Genomic DNA, 10,696 nt, shown 5'->3' with positions numbered 1-10,696 from the left:
CAAATGTATTAACAGAATAAATTTAAGAAAAACATAAACAGAAGTAAGGTTGGGGCATGCTAGGTCTGGCTCATTTCTGCGGCTGGCTTGTTTGTCTCAGACCAGCAGCAGAGACAAAGCACTCAGTCACACCCACCTCATGGCTCATCCATTAGACAGAGGTCATCTCTCATGGTCTTAAGGGAGCTACGCCTGTGGCACGCACCAGATGCTGCCCTGGCCACACGGCTGCTGCCTCCTCTCCCTTCTTCTTTCTTTGTTCTCCTCTAGAATCCCCTCACCAGGCATGAACACCTCCACCCAACATGTCCAGAGCTCATCTAGCACTAGTTTTCTCTCTTCCATAGGTCAGGTTCTCCTTGGAAGGAGTAAGGAAAGAAATAAGCATTTATTAAGTGCCTACTATGTACTGGAACTTACAAATACTATCTAATTTTGATGTACCTATCAAAATCCAAATATTAAGATATATATGTATATATACATATATATGGTTGCTTTGTTGGTATATATACACACATACACACACAGCTAGTATATATAAAATGGGTGTATATACATATAAACACACATAAACTATTTAATACTCAGATTTTGATGGAGATTAAAATTAGATGATATTTATAAAGTATGTATATATACATACACAGAGCTAGTATATATGTGTATGCACATATATATACACATATATTCATATATATTGTTTAATACTTAGATTTTGATGAGATCAAAATTAGATAATATTTGTAAAGCATGTGTGTATACACACACATATATACATGTATACACACACACACACACACACACACACACACACACACAACACCAAGAATTGTGCTTATGTATGAATAAGGCTCTTGCCAAATAGTCCTCTGGGTTGGTTTAGGGAGGTGTGCCTGGAATTTGGTGTGAAGAAATCAAATCAATAAGGTGTCTATGGAAAAAGAGAGCTTTGATATGCTGAACAGAAAAGAATGGTGACTTTTGTCCTGAATTCCTGACATCTCTTTCAACATTAAGTTCTTAAACATCTGTTTCTAAAGCAGAGCAGGAAATCTCTGAGTGGCCTTAGCGCTTTGGTTCTGTCATGTGGCAGCTACAGGCTGTCTGACTTTGTAAAAAATCCTACCAGGAAATCTCCCTCTTCCCCTCCAACCTACCCCCGCACACTCCCCCCCCCCTTCCTCCATAACTAGTTCAAAGCAGGGCATTTATAGCCATCTTTCTGTTGGGAGAATTCTCAAAGCCACTTTTATAAATGGCATCAGGAGATGAGTCATGGTCAAGGAAAGGATGCTGCCTGATTCTGGGCATGGTGATGAATGGGGCTGCTGGTTTAACAACCCACTGGAAAAAAACACATTCCTGTGCCAGGCAGCCAGAAGAGACAAACTGCAAGTGTGCTCGTCAGGTGTTTCTTTGCGGCTACCTCTCTGATGCAAGGGCTGTTGTTCTAGCCTGCCTTTCATCTGATGAGGCAGCTTTCAGAGAAGCACTACCAACCTCCACAGTAGACATTTCAATTGTTTCCAGTGATGGGGATATTGAGAGTGGGGTTGATGTGGATATGTGTCTATGTGTGTGTGAAAGAGTGTGTGTTTAATGAAAAGTGAGGCACCATATGGTAGATCAGCCTGAGAATACCAGGTGTGCCAGGCCTCAGAATCTAATGTGCTGTTACCATAGAGACCAGAAACTCCTTTTGCACTGTGGAGCCCCCCATCCTCCCCCTCCCCCCATCCAGCTTACTAGTCTTAATAGGAACAGGTGTTGTATTATATAGAAGGATTAAACCTTGAAGATATGCCCTAGTTTTCCTAATTTTTCTTTCTTAAAGCAGGCATTTTCAGGCAAAATCTCCTCATTTTCCCCAGAAAATTCTCAATTTGACCACCCTTTCCTTGTTTCCCTGTGAACCAGGGACTGTGATGAAGTATAGTGAGTTCTTTAGGTCTGATAAGCTTCTTTCAAGATAATATTTAGACTGTTTATACTTTGAAGTCTCCTGAATAAAACCAGAAACTGAATCCAGAGGTCGCAGTCATCATAACTGACATTTATATTCTGCTTTCAAGTTTGCAGACTGCTTTTCATACATTATCTCACCTGTCCTAAAAGACAGGTACTACAGGTATTGTTATCCCTAGTTTTAATATGAACTGAGACCTAGAGAGGTCAAATGACTTGCCCATGGCTAGAGAGCTAGTAAGGGTCGAACGAGGGATTCAAAGCCAGGCTTCCTTACTGTGGGACCAAGACAAACAGAAATGGGCTTCAACTAGAAAGAAGATGAATTCAGGTTAGTCAGTATCATAACCATATTAGTTTGACCCAAACCATGGTGCTGACTTCCTGGCTATTCTATATTGGCCATGTTACTAAGGAAGCTTATGTAACTGCCCAAATAAAAATAGCTAATAAATGTGAATTCATCAAGAGGCAAATTGTTGGGTTCTCACATTTGTGGTTTTGGCTGCTCTATTCCCTAAACTTCAGATTGGGGGGGGGGTGTGCATTGATTGATATAATTCAGTCTCCTCAGCAATAGAGAGCTAAGAATCTAAAATTCCATCCTTCCTTGAAGGAATAGTTGAGCGCTTTTTCAAGAAGACATTGATGTTACCTTGAATAGGTGACAAAGTCCAAATTTTAAGGAGATTTTTGCTTGTATTGAGCTAAAATGTGCCTAGTCTGCCTATGGCTAAATGTAATTTTTCAAATTCATATTCTACATGTACCCTTCATAAGCTAAGGGGAATCCCTATCTCAACTCACACTCACACTGATAAGCTGGGTCTCCACAAAACAAGGCTGGCTGCAACTCTACCCTTAAGGTTCTAGAGGGTTCCTGAGGAGTTGAGAGAGACAGAGAGGGAGGGAGACATGGAAGGAAGGAGGGAGGGGGGAAAAGGAGATGGAGAGAGTCTTTTTCTTCCCTATATTATTAGTGGACCAGAACAGTTATAGAATAAACAATGCATGAACAATGTTCTGAAGGTCATGTGGGAATTCTGTTAGCTGGCCATACTACACATACTCATAAGGGCTAGACTTGACCACCCCCCCATTACACTTATCTCCTCTTTTTCTTCTTTTCCCAAACATCAAAATTGATATTTGTCACTATTCAACTGTATTTTATTACATTTAGTTCATCATTTTAGGTTCTTGACATTTTTTGGATTCTGACTCTGTTATCTAGTGTATTAATTGTCCCTCACATTTTTATATCATCCAGAGATTTGATAAGCACACCATCTATATCTGAGTTGTGAGAATGGTGTTCCCAGTTTGGTTCAGGACCCTTTTGAGATCACTGGAAACCCCAAGTAGAACTCAGAACAACCTGGCCTTTCTGTTACTGATATCTATGATTCTGTGATTCTGCATGAATCACAGGTTACCTATCAAAGCTATGGATGGCACCACACTGGGAAAGGGAGCTAATAATACGTGAAATGAAAAGGTCAGCACCTAAAGGCATCACAATTAGCTGTAAACGTAAGCCAAAATTAACAACACAAACATGGATAGTGATAAATGCAATGTCCTGTATTTGAGTTCAAGAAAATCAACTAGACAAATATATGTTGTAAGAGACCCAGGCTTAACAATAGGTCTTAACAATAGCACTCTTATGAGTCAATGGTGTGTCATGGCTGCCAAAAAGGCAAATGAAATCTTGAGCAGCATTAGTAGAAATAAAAATACAATAGTCAGTTAAAGGGAAGGATGCAGGAGGGAGGCAAGCTCCACTGTACTTTGCCATGGCCAGACCATTTGAATGCTACATTTAAGAGAGAAGTTAACAACATCCAGTATTTTCATGGGAGGACCATCAGAGTAGTGGGAAGGATTAAAAAAATATATCACACAAGGAACTGGGTTTGTTTAGACTGGAAAAAAAAGAAGACTCAGAGGGCAGATCATAAAAGATAAAAAAAGAGGAAAGATAATAACTGTCTTCATGTATGTGAAGGGTTAGTGTCCAGAACAGGTATTTTGTGTGTTTTGCGTGGCTACACAAGGGCAGTATAAATAGGATGTTGAAACACAAAATGAGATAATAAGAGAGATAATAAGCCCTCAAGGACTTTAAGTAGCCTCGGCAAACTACATCTCCAAGTACCAAAAGAATTGGCGAATGTGCCAATTTGATTGGTGAGCCACTGTCCATGATTACTGCAATGCCGTGGAAAAGGTGAAGGGTGGGGAGTGCTGGAGGACTGAAAAGAGCAAAGAAGAGTACAGTTTGTTTCCATTTTTTTTTAAACTGGAAGGAAGTAGAATCTACGAGTTATAGATCAATGATCTTGACATCAATTCTTGGCAAAATCCTAGAATGCGTTATTAAAGATACGGTTTGTGAGCATTTAGAAAGAGAAGTCACGATCCCAAAAATCATTGACCTATAGCTCGTATTGTCTAGATCAGGGCTCTCGGGACCCCTTCGGCACTTCTTAAACTGTGGAGCTGAGAGCGCAGGGTCTCGACCCGCAGTTTAAGAAGCGCTGGTGGACCTTGAGAGGTCACAGCCCCGCTTACATTCACCGAATTCTGTCAGAGGGCCGGGCTTGAGGACCGTAGGTTCCCCACCCCTGAATTGGTTCCTCTCACTTCACTCTGCATCAGTTCACAGAGGTCGTCCTAGTTTCCTCTGAAATTGTCCATTTCATCATTTCTTAAAACATAACAATATTCCATGACACATATATATATATACAACAATTTGTTTAGCCATGCCCCAACAGGACACCCCCTTAGTTTCCAATTTTTGGCTTCCACAAAAAGAGCTGCTTAAAATATTTTTATGCATATAAAGCCTTTTCCTCTTTCTTTGATTTCTTTAAGGTATAAACTTAGTGAGGGTATACAGCTGAGTTAAAGGTGACTTTGATAACTTTCTGGGCATAGTTCCAAATTGCTTTTCAGAATGGCTAGACCAATTCGCAGTTCCCCCAACAGCACATTAGTGTGCCTATTTTCTCATAACCCCCCCAACATTTGTCATTTTCCTCTTTTGTCAGTGTTGCCAGTCTGATCCATGTGAGATAGAACCTCAAAGTTGTTTTAATTTTCATTTCTCTAATCATTGGTGATTTAGAGCACTTTTTCATGTTATTTATTTGAAAATCGCATGTGGTATATAATTGTGATGGAATACTACTGTGCTATAAGAAATGATGAGCTCAATGATTTTAGAAAAAACATGGAAAGACTTGGCATGAAGTAATGGAAGAGCAAAATAAGCAGAACCAAGAGAACACTGTATACAGTAACAACAATATTGTTTTAAGAATGACTTTGAGCAAATAAGTTATTTTGCTTATTATAAATACCCAAATTAACCATAAAGACATATGAAGAAAGACACTGTCTGCATCCAGAGAAAGAATTGATAAATAGAAGTATGCATAGAATAAGTTTACATATATATACATATATACACATATGTATATATATACATACATACATACATACATGTATATATATACCTATTTGTGTCTAATGGTAGCCATTTCTAGGGTGGGGGGAGAAAAAAAGAAATTTAGATAATAATTTTGTTGTATATTTTAAAGGAATAGCAAGTTGTGTGTAGCAGATTTGCAGTTTCGTGTGCAATCATCTTTTTTTATTATACTATGTTATGGAAATGCTTGTTTTATTCCATAAATTAAAAAAGAAAATAAAGAAAATTGCATTTTCATGTCCTTTGACCATTTGTTGATTCTTTAAATATTTAGAAACTTTACTTGCTGCATTACTGAATTTTGTATAAATATTGATATCAAATCTAATGTGAGAAATATGGAGTTTGCATCATCAAAATAATATAGCCTTGAGAAATACTCATTTTTTTCTTTATATAAACAGACCTAGACTACATGTCTTATTGTGAAAGTAACTTCTTAAGAAAAGGACACCTAGGGGCAGCTAGGTAGTGCAGTGGATAGAGCACCAGCCCTGGATTCAGGAGGACTTGAGTTCAAATCCAGCCTCAGACACATGACACTTATTAGCTGTGTGACCCTGGGCAAGTCACTTAACCCCAATTGCCTCACCAAAAAAAAAAAAAAAAGAAAAGGACACCTAGAATTTGCAAGAAGTTGACTTTCTTTACTTCCTTGCTAACTGAACTCACTGATCTTCTTGTCTTGTTGAATAAGTTTACAATTCCATAAGGATTGCCCTGGCAGTGACAGGGATCCAGTGGGGGAAAATTTTGGTGCCCTTTGGAATAAAGACCCAGGGGAAATTTGCTTGGTGCTCAAAGGGAATTGGCTATGGTACAGAAACCCCTAGAAAATGTTGGTGTGCAGAAAGGGATATTTGAGAATTTTGTCTAGACTCCAGTTGAATGGCCTTTTCCACTGAGGGAATCAAGAAAAAATTTCTACCCAGGATAATTTTCTCATCTTAGAGAGAGTTGATGCTTAATTGACCCAGGTCCTAAATTTTTACAGAGAGCACTCCATGTGGTTTGGAAAGCTCACTGTGGACTAGGTTTCTGTCTGAGACAGAAAGCCAATTTTCTTAGCTTTAGCTTTTTTTCTTTGCTTGCAGGTTGGGAAAGGTCATTTGAGAATCAAGTAAGGTGCCTGTTGAGTACTAAACAAACAAAATACTTGATAAGCCTTGTGAAATGTTGCTTGTTTGTTGAATCTACAAAACCTTGTATTTGGGGATGTTGTGATTTTTATCATATAGGAACATGCAACATTGACTGTTTTTATATTCTTTCCTGTATGGCACTAGAGAAGGAAGTGAAAAGGCAATGCTGATACCTCCCCAGAGACCCCAGAGGACTACTCTGAACTTGTAATATAGACTTATGTTCAAAATGCAACCCTCTCTATTTTCCAGGGAGAGCACATTTTTCAAATGGAAGTGTAATGGAAGTTGGAGAAAAACCCGCATCATCTAAGACAAAGGTATCCATGTGGGAGATCTGCTTCTGAGGTAGGAAGGAGACCTGGAACAAATGTGAACATTCTTCTACCTTGTTCTAGGACATGACTGGGAGCAACCTCTTTCCATAAGTTGCATAGCTAGAACTGCCTGTATTTTGAAATCTACCTGAGTTATATCTTTCCAATGGTGTCCGGAGGGGTCCTAACATCAAAAGGATGTGCATGTCTAGTAATTAAGGCTTCATTACTCCATGTTTTTCTTCCCTTTATCTCACTGTCATTGTCCCAAAACTTTATTTTGGAAAATCAATCAAGAAACAAGTTGCATGTGTCTTATTCTGGATATATCTAAGCCCTTCTGCACTTCTAACCTTAGAGTTGGTCAAATGAGGGAACATTTGGGTTATGCCTTTCTTTTGTTTAAAGAACTAGTTTTCTTTGGGAGTTATCAGGGTGTTGTTGTTGAAATGTGGAGTTGAACCTCTTTGTGGACCATGGACAATCAACAATATGAACTTAAAAGTTGTGCCATTGCAAAATGGGCGTATTCTCCAGATGCTGATACACTATTTTTTTGTACTGCCAGTCTTGTACCAAAAAACATTTTCTTCTGTGGTTTCTTGCTATTTAAACTTTTTTTTTAAAAAATCTGCTTATGGCACAATTTGCTTTGAATCCATTCCAAGTTGTGTATTTGTTTTCCAATAAAAAATAATTACTCTAAAAAAAGGGGAGATGGGGGAAGTGAATGAATGGGTCACTAAGCTGGGGCAGAAAGGCCTGAGAGCCACCATCTCCTTCTTCTGGGGCCAGGTGGCCATGAGAAACAGGCTGGAGGTTTTATTCTTATTTTGTTTGTCTTCTTGAATCCAAGGGGAGTTCTTGACCCAGGGACTAGAGACTCAAAAATCCTGGAACCCAGGATTCCAGGACAGATATTACATCTGGCCCATCAGGGAAGCTTTAAGAAGCCATGGTCCCAGGATCCTTTAAGACCAAAGGGAGGAGGAATTTGGTAGGACTAATGTTATGTAGGAACTAAGCAAAATTGTAAAGCCAATCCCCTTCACTTCCAGTGACCAGGGTGGCGTTCAGGGGACTATGCCCCTGAGGAATGGGGTAGGGAGTGGGGCAGGGAGAAGTTTATATTTTGTTCTGTCTATACCTTTGAAGTAAGCATTCCTCTATTAAAAATTTTTATTTAAAAAGCTAAAAATATGGTGACTAGCCCTGAAGACATGTTGGCCTAGAACAGTCTTACAAAAAAGTAATAATACTTCCTCTGTAAACAAAGATGCCACAGCAGAAAATGACAGCACCAACATATGGTAGTGAGAACTCAGCAGAGAAGCAGCAAATAGAAACTTTGGAGGCCGAGTGGAGCTTTAGAAGATGATGACGGTGAAATGAATCAAGTTGCAACAGCAAGAGAACTGGAGGGGTAGGGTTGAGAAGCCATATACTCCTTCCTCACCTGGACGTTTTCTAGGAAATATTCCCTTCCCCACCAGCATGGGAATCTTAGGAAGACCGTACTCATTTGTGCATGGCGGGAAAGGGCTAAGAATACTTCTGTTTTATTTTCATTATTATTTACTCTTCTCTCCAAATTTTCCAGTGTTCACTTAATTGTCAACTCTGATGGCCTCTTCTCGATCTTCATCCTTCTTGACCTCTCTGCTATATTTACCATCGTTGACCACCATCTTTTCTTGGATGTTCTCTCTTCTCTAGGTTTTCAAGGCATTGATTTCTCCTAGTTCTCTTCCTATCTATCCAACTGCTCCTTCTCTCTCTCCTTGGCTGGCTCAGGATGCATACGATGTCCTAAAGGCTCTGTCCAAGGGCCCTCTTCTCTTCTCTTTATTCTTTCCCTTGAAGACTTCATCAGCTCCAAAGGGCTTAGTTAGCATCTCTATACAAATGACTGTCAGATGAATATCTCCAGTCCTTTTGTCTCTACTAAGCCCCAGTCAGGCATCACCAACTGCCTATTAGGTATATGCAACAAGATATCGTATAGGCATCTCAAATTCAACATACCAAAAACAGATCTTATGATCCTTCCCTCAAAAAATACCCCTCTTCGGAACTTTCTTACTTCTGTTAAGGGTGTTGTTCAGTCAAGTCTAACTCTTCATGACCCCATTTGGGGTTTTCTTGGCAGAGATACTGGAGTGGTTGCCATTTCCTTCTCCAGCTCATTTTTACAGATGAGGAAACTGAAGCAAACAGGGTCAAGTGACTTGCCCAGGGTCACTCAGCTAGTAAATCTAGGCCAGATTTGAACTCAGGAAGATGAGCCTTTCTGACTCCAGGCTCAGCATTCTATTCACTATGCCACCTAGCTGCCTGAGGTAAAGGAACAACCGTGCTTCTAGTTTCCCAGTTTTGCAAACTCAGGATTATGCTTACCTCCACACTCTCCCTTACCCCACACACCTATCAATTGCCAAATCTTGTCATTTCTACCTCCACAAAACTTCTTGCATCCAGCTCTGTCTCACTACTCATACAGCCAATAGTGTAGTTTAGGTCCTCAACCTCTCAACCCAGCCTACAGCAAATAGCTTCCTAATGATTCCCTCGATTCCAACCTCTCCCCTCTGTAATTCATCCACCGTGTGAATTACGAAGGTAATTATCTGTAAGCACTGATCTGACCGTGAAACTTCCCTACTCAATAAATTCTGGTGGCTTCCTAGAATTCAATATAAACTCCTCTGTTTGTATTTAAAGTACTTCACAGCTTGGCCCCAATCTACCTTTCCAGGTTTAGTCTACATACATCGCTTTCCTTCATACACTCAACTTGTCCAACCAAAGTAGTCTTACTTCTGTTTTTCACATGTGACACTTTGTTCTGACTGTCCCTCCTGCGTGCCAGAAATTCACTCCTTACCTCCACCTCAATCCCTTCAAGAATCAGCTCAACTATCACCTCCAACATGAAGCCTTTCAAGATCCCCCCAAGCTTCTAGGGCTCTCCCTCCCAAAACTACCCTTATAATTATTCCATATTTAATTTGAACCTATTTTTATGTGTACATGTTATCTTCCCTGATAGAATGGAAGCTCCTTGAGGGCAGAGTCTTTGTATTCCCAGTACCTACCACAATGCCTGGCACATAGTAGGTGTTTAATAAATGCTGATTGGTCAATTGGTTGATTGATTTCTTACCTGTCCTAATTGTAGTTCCTGTCTGGTTATTATGACTACCTAAAACATCCCACAGTGATGTTGAGGTAATAAGGGATTCCAAAGTTGAGTGTGATTCCTATTATACATAGTATTGTTTTTCCATGATAATAAACCCTTAAGCCAGGGTTTTTTTTGTGTTATGGCCCCTTTTGGCAGTCTGGTGAAGCCTGTGGACCCTTTCTTAGAATCCTGTTTTTAAATGCATAAAATAAGAGACATAAAAGTTCAAAGGAAACCAATTATATTGAACTACAGGTATAAAAATATTTTTAAAACAAGTTCATGGACCCCCAGCTTAAGAATCCATGCCTTAATTCCTTACATTTTTGTACTTCACAATATGCTTTCATAACCATTTTCAAATTTGACACCCAGAATATCCCAGTGACATGGATAAGGCAGGTTTTCATTTTAATTCAATTTTATTAACAAGGAAATAGGAACAGTTTCATTAAGTAATTTGTTCAAGATTAGGGTTCTGCTACTTTAGGGTAGCAGAACCAGGCTTAGGACATACATTGCTTACCTTTCCTCCCATTGCTTTCATCATGCCAAATGGCAAACCATTCACATAAATGGAAAT

The sequence above is a fragment of the Vombatus ursinus genome, unplaced genomic scaffold (genome assembly GCF_900497805.2).
Source record: "Vombatus ursinus unplaced genomic scaffold, bare-nosed wombat genome assembly UNPS02014813.1, whole genome shotgun sequence".
In the NCBI taxonomy this organism is placed as follows: domain Eukaryota; kingdom Metazoa; phylum Chordata; class Mammalia; order Diprotodontia; family Vombatidae; genus Vombatus; species Vombatus ursinus.
This window is presented reverse-complemented; position numbering follows the sequence as displayed.